This window comes from Cebus imitator, unplaced genomic scaffold (assembly GCF_001604975.1).
Source record: "Cebus imitator isolate Cc_AM_T3 unplaced genomic scaffold, Cebus_imitator-1.0 Scaffold726, whole genome shotgun sequence".
Lineage (NCBI taxonomy): Eukaryota > Metazoa > Chordata > Mammalia > Primates > Cebidae > Cebus > Cebus imitator.
Window position 1 is genome coordinate 446,403 of NW_016108041.1, and position 10,435 is coordinate 456,837.

Consider the following 10,435-nt stretch of genomic DNA (forward strand, 5'->3'; position numbering starts at 1 on the left):
ACCATGTTGATCAGGATGGTCTCGATCTCTTGACCTCGTGATCCACCTGCCTCGGCCTCCCAAAGTGCTGGGATTACAGGCTTGAGCCACCGCGCCTGGCCCACAATTTGTTTATCCATTCATCTGTTGGTAGAATTTGGGGTTTTCCACCTTTGGCTATCATAAATAGGGCTATCCTGAGTACTCCTCTACAATTACATAAGTGAGTACCTGTTCTTCCTTCCTTTCTTTTCCCTCCCTCCCTCCTTCCTTCCTTTCTTCCTTCCTTTCTTCTTTCTTTCCTTCTCTCTCTCTCTCTTTCTTTTTTTGAGACAGGGTCTCATCCTGTAGCCAGGATGGCGTGCGGTGGTACAATCTCAGCTCACTGCAATCTCAGCCTACCAGGCTTAAGCTATCCTCCCACCACAGCCTCACAAGTATCTGGGACTACAGGTATGCACCACGGCCAGCTAATTTTCTATATTTTGTAGAGACAAAGTCTTGCCATGTTGTTGCCCAGGCTAGTCTGGAACTCCTGGGCTCAAATGATGCTCTGTTGCCTCAGCCTCCCAAAGTGCTGAGATCCTAGCTGTAAGCCGCTGTACCTGGCAGGTACTAGTTTTCAGTTATTGTGGGTATATACCTAGGAGTGGAATATCTGGGTCATATGGTAATTCTGATTAGCTTTTTGAGAAATTCCCAAACTGTTTTCCACCGCGGCTGAACCATTTTACATCGCCATCAGCAGGGTGCGGCGAGATCCCTCTTCTTATCTTTGGCCCCCTGCCATGACCTGACCTGTCCATTCCCAGACAGCTTTCTCCTACCATCTCCCCTGTCCAGCCACCGTCTCCGCTTCCTCCCCTCCCTCTTTAACCTCACTCCACTGAGACCTTGGCTGTGTCAGGCTGAGGGTTCCGGTGTCGTGGGAACCACACAGCTCTAGACCCTGGGTTCCTTGACGTCTAGGTGCAAGTAATGGTGCCTGTTACTGCTTTTCTGCAAACTCCAGCTCCAGCTCCAACTCCATGCCGCTGCCTGTCCTCTCTCTAAATGTAGCTGTGATCCCTGAGGTCAGGAGTTCAAGACCAGCCTGACCAACATGGCGAAACCCTGTCTCTACTAAGAAGACAAAAGTTAGCCTGGCGTGGTGGTGTGATCCTGTAAGCCCAGCTACTAAAGAGGCTGAGGCAGGAGAATTGCTTGAACCTGGGAGCTGGAGGTTGCAGTGAGCCAAGATCATGCCGCTGTACTCCAGCCTGGGTAATAGAGCAGAATTCCATCTCATTTAAAAAAAAAAAAAAAAAAAGTCTGGGGTGGCGGCTCATACCTGTAATCCCAGCACTTTGGGAGGTCAAGGTGGGCGGATCACCTGAGGTCAGAAGTTTGAGACCAGCCTGGCCAACATGGTGAAACCCTGTCTCTAGTAAAAATACAAAAATTAGCTAGGCATGGTGGTGTGTGCCTATAGTCCCAGCTACTTGGGAGGTTGAGGCAGGAGAATCACTTGAAGCTGTGGAGTGGAGGTTACAGTGAGCTGAGATCACGACACTGCACTTCAGCCTGGGCAACAGAGTGACACAGTGAGACTCTGTCTTAAAAAATTAAAAAAGGCCGGGTGCAGTGGCTCTCGTCTGTAATCCCAACATTTTGGGAGGCCGAGGCAGGTGGATCACAAGGTCAGGAGTTTGAGACCAGCCTGGCCAACATGGTGAACCCCTTCTCTACTAAAAATACAAAAATTAGCCAGGTGTGGTGGTACGCGCCTGCAGTCCCAGCTACTTGGGAGGCTGAGGCAGGAGAATCACTTGAATACGGGAAGCAGAAATTACTTTGAGCTGAGATCACACCACTGAACTCCAGCCTGGATAACAGAGCGACAGAGAGAGGCTTGGCCAAAAAAAAAAAAAAAAAAAAGCAGCACTTTTGCCCTCCCCTCCTCTTCTCTGCCCACCTCCCTCCTGAGTGATCTCACTGACCTACTCCCCTACCATCCACCATCTTCTCAAGGCAGGTAACTCACAGATGCATTTCTCAGGAGGTACTGTCATGCTGAGCCCAGCTGCCTCCTGGGTGTCTCCCTGAATGTTGTCCCATGGGCCTTTTAGACTGAAGGTGACCCACAGTTTCCCAATCTTAGCACTGTCAACTTTTGAGTCTGGACCATTCTTCAGGGGTGGGGTGTTCTGTGCATTGCAGGATGTTGAATAGCATCTCTGGCCTTCACTCACTAGATGCCAGTTGCACCATCCCCCAATCTTCCCCGCCCCCACCCCTGCTCCCCACCTAGCAGTGTGACCTCCTGATATTGCTAAATATTCCCTGGCGGAAAACTCTGCTCTACCAGGGTGGCCCCAATCAAACTGCAAACTCTGATGTTTGTCCAGCCTGTGCTCTGTGCCAGGAGTGGGGCTGAACATCACCTCATCACATGGGCTTCTCCTGAACTTTATCCATTGGGGGATGGAGGCTCAGAGCAGCTATATGACTTGCTCAAGGCCACACATCCACGAAGCCCACACTTAGCACCTCCAGGCCCTTTTACTTATTCCTTCCTCCTGGTCTACAGCTCTCTGAGAGCAGAGAAGCTGGGCGGATACCTTATTCTCCTTCTCTCTTCCCTAGAACCCCGATGACCTTGGGACCCCATCCCTACCCCCTTCCTGGGTCTCAGCTACCCCCACCCATTGTCTCTGTCCCCTTCAGCCACGGGAGGGGCCCCTCTCAAACTTCACTCTGTGTGAATCTCAGCATTTTTCAAAGTGCTTCCAGTAAGCTCTGCCTTGGCCAGAATTCTTGGCAAAACAAAATTCATATTTCTAAAACAATAGGCTTTAATGATATATTATGAATAAAAAATTAATAAAAAATAAGCTCTTCCTCAGAAGTAAATAAAAATTAAAGACACAAATAAATAATTTTTTTTTAAAAAAAGCTCTATGAGCTGGGATAATGGCTTGAGCCTAGGAGTTTGAGACTAGCCTGGGCAACATAGTGAGACCCCGTCTCTAAAAGAATAGAAAAAAATTGGCTGGGTATGGTGACATGCATCTGTAGTCCCAACTACTCAGGAGACTGAAGCAGGAGGATGGCTTGAGCCCAGGAGTCACCCCAGCCTGGATGACAGAGTGAGACCAATCAATTAACAGGGGGCACCTCCCCTACTCAAACACCATCCATGGCTCCCCATTGCCCACCAGACCAAGACCCAGCCACTTAAGCTGACCTTCACAGTCAACCCCTGCCTCCCTCCAGCCTCCACACCTCTCACACCACAAGGCCAGGGAAAGCCACCTGCCAAGTCACACCCTCCAATTTCTCTGTGCGTGAACCCTACCCCCTCTCTCATACCTGTTGAAATCCAACCTCTCCCTGCAGCCCCAGCTCAAATGTCACATCCTTCATGTCGCCTTCCCCGACCTCACGTCTGCCTCCTCCAAGCAGCAAAACTTCAATTACGTGTGTCTCCTCGTCTTCACCTGGAAACATGCCTTGCTCCTCCCACGCCCTCTTCCCGAGAGCCCAGCACCAGGTGAGAGAGTATTATCGGAAAAAAGAGGGCTAAGGAAGGCTTCTGAATTTACCAGCTGCTGGGGCAAGTGGGGATTCTTGTCTTCTCATCTGTCTGCCCACTTGCTCAGGTCAGCCACACATCCACCCACCAACCCAGGAGGACAGACACATCCAGAGGCGGGGCTGACTGTCTGGACACATCTGGAACAGATGGGCTTGCCAAGGACAACATCCTGGCCAGAGGCTTAAGGTGTCTGGCAGTGGGTGAGAAGGAGTAGGGTGGGGGGAGCAGAACCAGTCTGGTGTTATTTGTTGAGGTGGAGGTCTTCCTGGAGGAAGAGCTGCTGGAGGCTGCAGAGCCTCCAGGGGTGTGTGTGTTGTGGGGGCGGGGGAACGACAGGTTAGGTTCAGGATCCAGACAGAGGGGAAGGGCTGGTTCCCAAGGGCTGGTGGAGCCAGAGAATTCCTGAGGGCCCCAGAGGAGGCTTCTGGGGGGGTTAGTGGGGCCCCAGGGGGTGATGGTTTAGGGATTGCTGTTCAAGCTTGCCAGTAGGGGCCATGAGGGATGCTGGTGTGAGAGGAGTGTGGTCCAGAGCAGTCCCTGATGGTTTGGGACTTCCGTCTGTCTCTCTCCACCTCTCCATCTCAGTCTCAGTCTCTCTCTCCGTCTCTCTCCACCCCTTCACACGCCTATTTCTTGTTCCCTCCTTTTCTGGGGGCAGCCCTGGCGTCCCCGCCAAGAGCCCTGCGGGGGCCAGGGGCGGGGTGTCTGGGGGGCGGAACCCCTTGGCGGGGTCGGGCGGGGTTAAAGGGCTGGGCGCGGGACGGTTTGGTCAGATCCCAGGTAGTGGCCCCAGCAGATCTGGATCCAGGACGGGAGGCTGAGACCAACTGGTGAGTGCGCGCGGGGTGGAGGCTGTAACCTGAGCGCCGCCGCGGCGCTGCGCTGTAACCCGAGGCTCGCCGGGCTCAGTGCTGGCGGGGCCAGGGCGAAGGACTGCGCCCGTGGAGGCAGGAGGGGCGCAGCCGGCCGTGGGGACTCCCTCAGGACCCAGGACGGGGCTGCCTGCCCGGGACAGTTGCGGGGAGAGGGGCACGTGGGTGTGTCCTTGACGTTTGCTGCATTTGTGCCTGTGTGTGTGTGTGTGTGTGTGTGTGTGTGTGTGTGTGTGTGTGTATGCGCACGCGCTTTGGAGTCCTAGGTGCATCCTTTGGGTGTCTGTGATGGGGAGGGAGCCTCCAGAAGACCCCTTTCGCGGTCAGGGCATCCCAGATGGGTTCAAGCCCTGCCCTAAGAGGCCTCTTTGGGGCTGAATGGGGATTCACCTTAGGATTTCACCACTGCACATCATCTTGAAGGGGAAGCTGTACATTCAACCTATGGGTTAGGCTTGTGGTCCAGCTGCCATCAGGGACCCTCTGGCCATCCATGCCAGACTCAGGGCCCCTCTATGAAAAGACGATGTTCTTCTGGCCCTGAGAGTTGGCTCTGAGGGTTGAGCAACGTCCTGCGGTTGGTCCCAGGTGATGTCCGTCTGGTAGATGCTGGAAGGATGATGCTTTCTGATCTCCCAGGGGTCTGGACCAGCCTGGGTATGCAAGGTGGCTGAGGCTAGCCACCTGGGGAGTCTCAGGCTGGAGGGCATCTCACCTGGTTCATCTGCCTGCTCATCCCTCATGTATGCACCCATTGTGTGTCTGTCACCACCCCATAGGTGAAAGGAGATGGCCAGGGCTGGCTGTGTACCCGAAATTCCTCCTTCCCTGTACCTCTTGCCCTACCCCCTACTTCTGGGTCCTGGAGCTGTGCCCAGCCAGGACTGGGAGCATCAAACTCCTCCCTGAGTAACTCCAAACCCCAAAGAGGAAGAACCTCCCCGGATCCCCTCTACCACCCTCATTTTACAGGCAAGGAAACTGAGGCCCAGAGAGAAGAAACCTGTGCCCCTGAACACCCAGTGCCCAGTGGGAGAACTGGGATTTGAACAAACAAGCCCTGTTTGACCCCAAAGTCCCCGGCCACTTTCCAATGGCCCTGGCATCACTAAATAGCCCAGCTTGGGTTTCTGAACAGTAACATTAACTCTAGGCTGGTGTCCGGCAATGACCTGGGTTGGTGTCCACAGAGGGGCTTGGATGACTGGGGAGGCATTCAGGGAATGGGACCCATCTCTCCTTTTTCTTTTTTCTTTCTTTCCTTTCCTCCTCCTCCTCCTTCTCCTTCTCCTCCTTCTCTTCCTCCTCCTCCTTCTTCTTCTTTCTTCTTTTTTTGTTGTTGAGACAGGGTGTCACTCTGTCACCCAGGCAGGAGTGCAGTGGCATAATCATAGCTCACTGCAGCCTTGACCTCCTGGGCTCAAACGATCCTCCCACCTCAGCCTCCTGAGTATCTAGGACTACAGACATGCACCGTCACACCTGGCTATTTTTTTGTATTTTAGTAGAGACAGGGTTTTACCATGTTGCCCAGGCTGGTCTCGAACTCCTGGACTCAAGCAATCCACCTGCCTCAGCCTCCCAAAGTGCTGGGATTACAGGCATGAGCCACTACTCCTGGCCCTTCTCTCTTTGTTGACAAACCTTGGACCTGATTCTCCAAACTCCAGATGGCCAGGTCGCAATAATAAACATGATGGCAGCACCAACAGCAATGACAGGTATCATTGGTCAAAGGCTTACTGTGTGCCCGGAAGTGGGCTGAACACTTTATAAATGTTGCATTGTCATCGCGGCCCCGTGAGGAGGGTAAGTAGGGCTTCTGTCTTAATGGATGAAGAAATCAAGGCTTAGAGAGGTGCAGACACTCACCCGAGGTCACACAACAAAGCGGCAGAGCTTTATAGAATCTTTTCTGAGGCTCATGTCCAGGTGTGGCCACACTTGGGATGGTGGGCAGACAATGATAGCCCTGCAATGGTCTAGATTACTAGTGGTTTTGAAACTTCTTTTTCTGCCAGGATTCCCTTCAAGCCAAGGAAATTGTTAGCAAAAGTTTCGAATATGATCAAAGCTGCAATGGGAGTATCTCCTTGACCCCATTTGCCAACTTGGCTCTGCCCTCATTAGTCATAAATGACTCTGAAGCTCTTTCTCAGAACTTCAGAAATTTGGAGTGCTGAGTGGAGACTCCAAAAGACCTGGAAGCCAGGCTGGGCATGGTGATTCACGCCTGTAATCCTAGCACTTTGGGAGGCTGAGGCTGGAGGATGGTTAGAGCCCAAAAGTTTCAGACCAGCCTGAGCAATATAGGGAGACCTTATATTAATATTTTTTTCGAGATGGAATTTCGCTATTTTTGCCCAGGCTGGGGTGCGATGGCATGACCTCTGCTCACTGAAACCTCCGCCTCCCAGGTTCAAGCCATTCTCCTGCCTCAGCCTCCCGAGTAGCTGGGATTACAGGCATGTGCCACCATGCCCGGCTATTTTTGTATTTTTAGTAGAGACAGGGTTTGTCCGTGTTGGTCAGACTGGTCTCGAACTCCTGACCTCAGGTGATTGCCTTGCCTCAGCCTCCCAAAGTGTTGGGATTACAGACGTGAGCCACCGCACCTGGCTGACCCTATATTAATTTTTTTAATAAAAAATTTCAAAAAATTAGCTGAGCATGGTGGCAGGCGCCTATAGTCCCAGCCACTTAGGAGGCTGAGGTGGGAGGATCACTTAAGCCCAGGAAGGGGAGGTTGCAGTGAGCCAAGATCACACCACTGCCTCCAGCTTCCTGGGTGACAGAGCAGGACCCCGTCTGAAAAAAACAACCTAGAAGACCCCTCTCAGCTCAGGCCTTCCGGGCTCTGGCACTTTGGGGAATATGTGAGTCTCTGGGGTAAGCCAGCCCTACAGTGTGAAGGAAGTCAAGGTGGTGCCAGGAATCAGTTGGGACAGGGGCAGGCTGTCTTGACTGTAGGCTTGGAGTGAAAAGGAGGGCTGGGATGTGGGGTGATGGTGCCAGCATTGGGGTGCTCTTCCGCCAGGCTCCTGGCTGGCCCCAGCCCCTGCAGTTCAAGAAGAGGCATGTGTCTGGTACCTGGCATCGGCCCTGGTCCGTGCCCTGTATTTCTTCTTGGGAGCCCACACACCTTGTATAACGAGTCCTCAGCTGGTGCATGGCCAGGCCAACCCGACAAACCAGCACTTTCTGGGTGTGGGCCGGGCCGCAGAGCCAGTCGCTGGCTTTGCCACTGCCAGATCACGCAGGCCCTGGCAAGGCGGGGCCATCTCTGCCAAGGCAGGCCTGCTGGATGAGATTGGGGCTGGTGTAGAGAGGGAGCGGGCATGCCAGCTACCCACAGCATTCTGAGGGTGCCACCTTTGAATTGCTCTCGCTTGTATCAACTAGTAATAATGGGAGGAGTCATCATGGCTAATATTTTGTGTGCTAAGTGACAAGGCCTTTCCGTGCTTATGTGCCTTATTTCACCGAGCTGTCCCAAACAACCTTAGGGGGTAGGTCCTGTTATTATCAACCCATTTTACAGGTTGGCAAAGGGAGGCTGATGGCAGGGTCTAGGTTCACCCAAGGCTGCTAACCTAGGAAACAGGAGAGCTGAGATTTGAACCCAGGCCTGTTAGAGCCAAAAGTGTACATTAAATTAAATTAAATTCGTTTTTATTTTTGAGATAGAGTCTTACTCTGTGGCTCATGCTCGTGTGCAGCAGCGTGATTTTGGCTCATTGCTGCCTCCGCCGCAGCCTCCCAAGTAGCTGGGACTGCAGGTGGCTGCCACCGTGCCTGGCTAATTTTTGTATTTTTAGTAGAGATGGGATTTCACCACGTTGGCCAGGATGATATCGATCTCTTGACCTCGTGATCCACCCGCCTCAGCCTCCCAAAGTTCTGGGATCATAGGCTTGAGCCACTGTGCCCAAACAACTAATGAATTTTTATAATTGATTAATTTTTTTGAATGGGTGGCATGTGCTCATGGTATAGGAAATCAAAAGACTTAGAAGAGTCAACAGTAACTGAATTTTACCTTCCACCCCTGCCCCGAGTTCTTTCAGGCCCTTTCCAGTGGCTGCCACCATTTCTCATGGGTCCTCAAAACTTCTCTCTCTTTTTTATTATTATTACCATTTATTGGTGACAAACACTAAGCTTTATTACATTCCATGGGGAGAAAAATTCCAGTATAAATGATGAATGGAAGCAGTACTTAACTTGCAGGGCTACCAGGCTTTCCATATGGACTGCACACAGAGCCTCAGTGTACTCACTTCTGTGTACAGTAACAGCATCGAAAGCAACACAGCTGTATAGAGAAACACAGGCCATTGTTTTTGGCCCTAATGGAGATGTAATTAACAGTATCGAGCATTCTGGAAAATCAGTCTTCAGGTTTATAAGGATTACATGGAGATTATATCCTATAGTGTTGTGAAAACTAAGTCCTCAAGAGCCATATGTATAGATCATTTTTTAGCCTTTTTTAAGAATATGTATTTTTTGAGACAGAGTCTAGCTCTGTTGCCCAGGTTGGAGGCTGAGGCAGCAGAATTGCTTGAACCCGGGAGGCGGAGGTTGCAGTGAGCCGAGATCGTGCCACTGCACTTCAGCCTGGGCGACACAGCAAGACTCCGTCTCAAAAAAAAAAAAAAGAAATCTTCCAGCTCTCTTTAAGGGTTACTGGGAAGATGGAGTGAATGATGGTGGAAATCATCACATATAGCAGGTGCTGGGTGATTCTTTGGAGGTGGCTGATGGTGGTGCAAAAGAGTGGACCATCAAGGCAGCGCTGGGGTTGGAGGATGAGGAGCTGTTGTGGGCAGACCTGGGGAAAGGCATGTGGATGGAGGGAACAGAATGTGCAAAGGCTCTGGGACAGGAACTAGCTTGGCCTGTGGCAGGAGTGGGCTGGAGTGGCCCAAGGTGAGCAAGTGACGGGGGACCGGGCTAGAGGCACCAACAGGGATGGGCCATGCAGGTTGTTGTGGTCCATGACAAAATGTCTAAATTTAGCCAGATGAGGTGGCTCATGCCTGGAATCCCAGCACTTTGGAAAGCTGAGGTGAGAGGATCGCCTGAGGCCAGGAGTTCAAGACCAGCCTGGACAACATAGTCAGATCCCATCTCTACCCAAAATCTAAAATTAGCTGGGCATGGTGGTGGCTGCCTGCAGTCTCAGGTACTGGGGAAGCTGAGGCGGGAGGATCTCTTGAGCTCAGGAGTTTGTGGCTGCAGTGAGCTATAATTGCACCACATTTCTGCCTGGGTGACACAGCAGGACCCTGTCTCTAAAAGAAAAACCATGACAACAAAAGAGTCTAAATTTCATTTAGAGCAAAGAGGGGAGCCATGGGAGAATTTTGAGCAGGGGAAGTTCATGGTCTGATTTAATTTGAGGAAGATCTCTCTGGCTGTGTGTGCAGAATGGACTTCTTGCAGGGAGAACGGGTGGAACTCTAGGAATCAGTGGGAAGGGGCCACTGCATTGCTGGCGTGATGTGGGTTGGGATGTTGGGGATGGAGCAGGATGAACGGATTCGGAAGATGTTTAGGGTGGACCACTAGCAGGACCTGGCAACAGATTGGATGTGGCTGAAAGGGGGAGGAAGAGGGTGAGGTGAATCTGAGAGTCTAGGAGATGCCCCCAGGGGGATGTTGAGGAGCTGGCTGGACCTAGCAGTGTTGGACATTGAGACATGGGAGTCGCCTTTGAGATAGGATTGCTGAGACCACGGGAGGGGTGCAATCCTCAGGATGTGGGCACAGAGGAAAGGGGAGACGATGCGGCTTTAAGGAGCCCCAACATTTACAAACTGGGTGCAGAAAGAAGGGCTCAAGCCCAGGCGCGGTGGCTCACACCTGTAGTCCCAGAACTTTGGGAGGCTGAGGTGTGTGGATCACCTCACTCCAGCCTGGGCAACAAGAGCGAAATTGTCTCAAATAAATAAATAAATAAAAATTTTAAACATCATAAAATTCAAGCAATGTTTAACATGAA

At 51.9% G+C, this 10,435-nt stretch overlaps 1 protein-coding gene across 3 annotated transcripts in view; it reads left to right on the top strand.

Annotated features, from left to right (window-relative positions):
• Positions 1–3,776: 3,776 nt before the first annotated feature.
• CYP4F22 (cytochrome P450 family 4 subfamily F member 22) overlaps positions 3,777–10,435 on the top strand; it is a 47,103-nt gene continuing 40,444 nt past the window's right edge. For 2 of the 3 annotated variants that reach the window (XM_017519098.2, XM_037735096.1), the window contains exon 1: positions 4,313–4,386. The gene's annotated coding sequence lies outside the window, so the exon portion shown is untranslated. Of the gene's footprint in view, positions 3,861–4,312; positions 4,387–10,435 lie in introns of those variants that run through there. The other variant, XM_037735097.1, reaches the window with a different exon arrangement.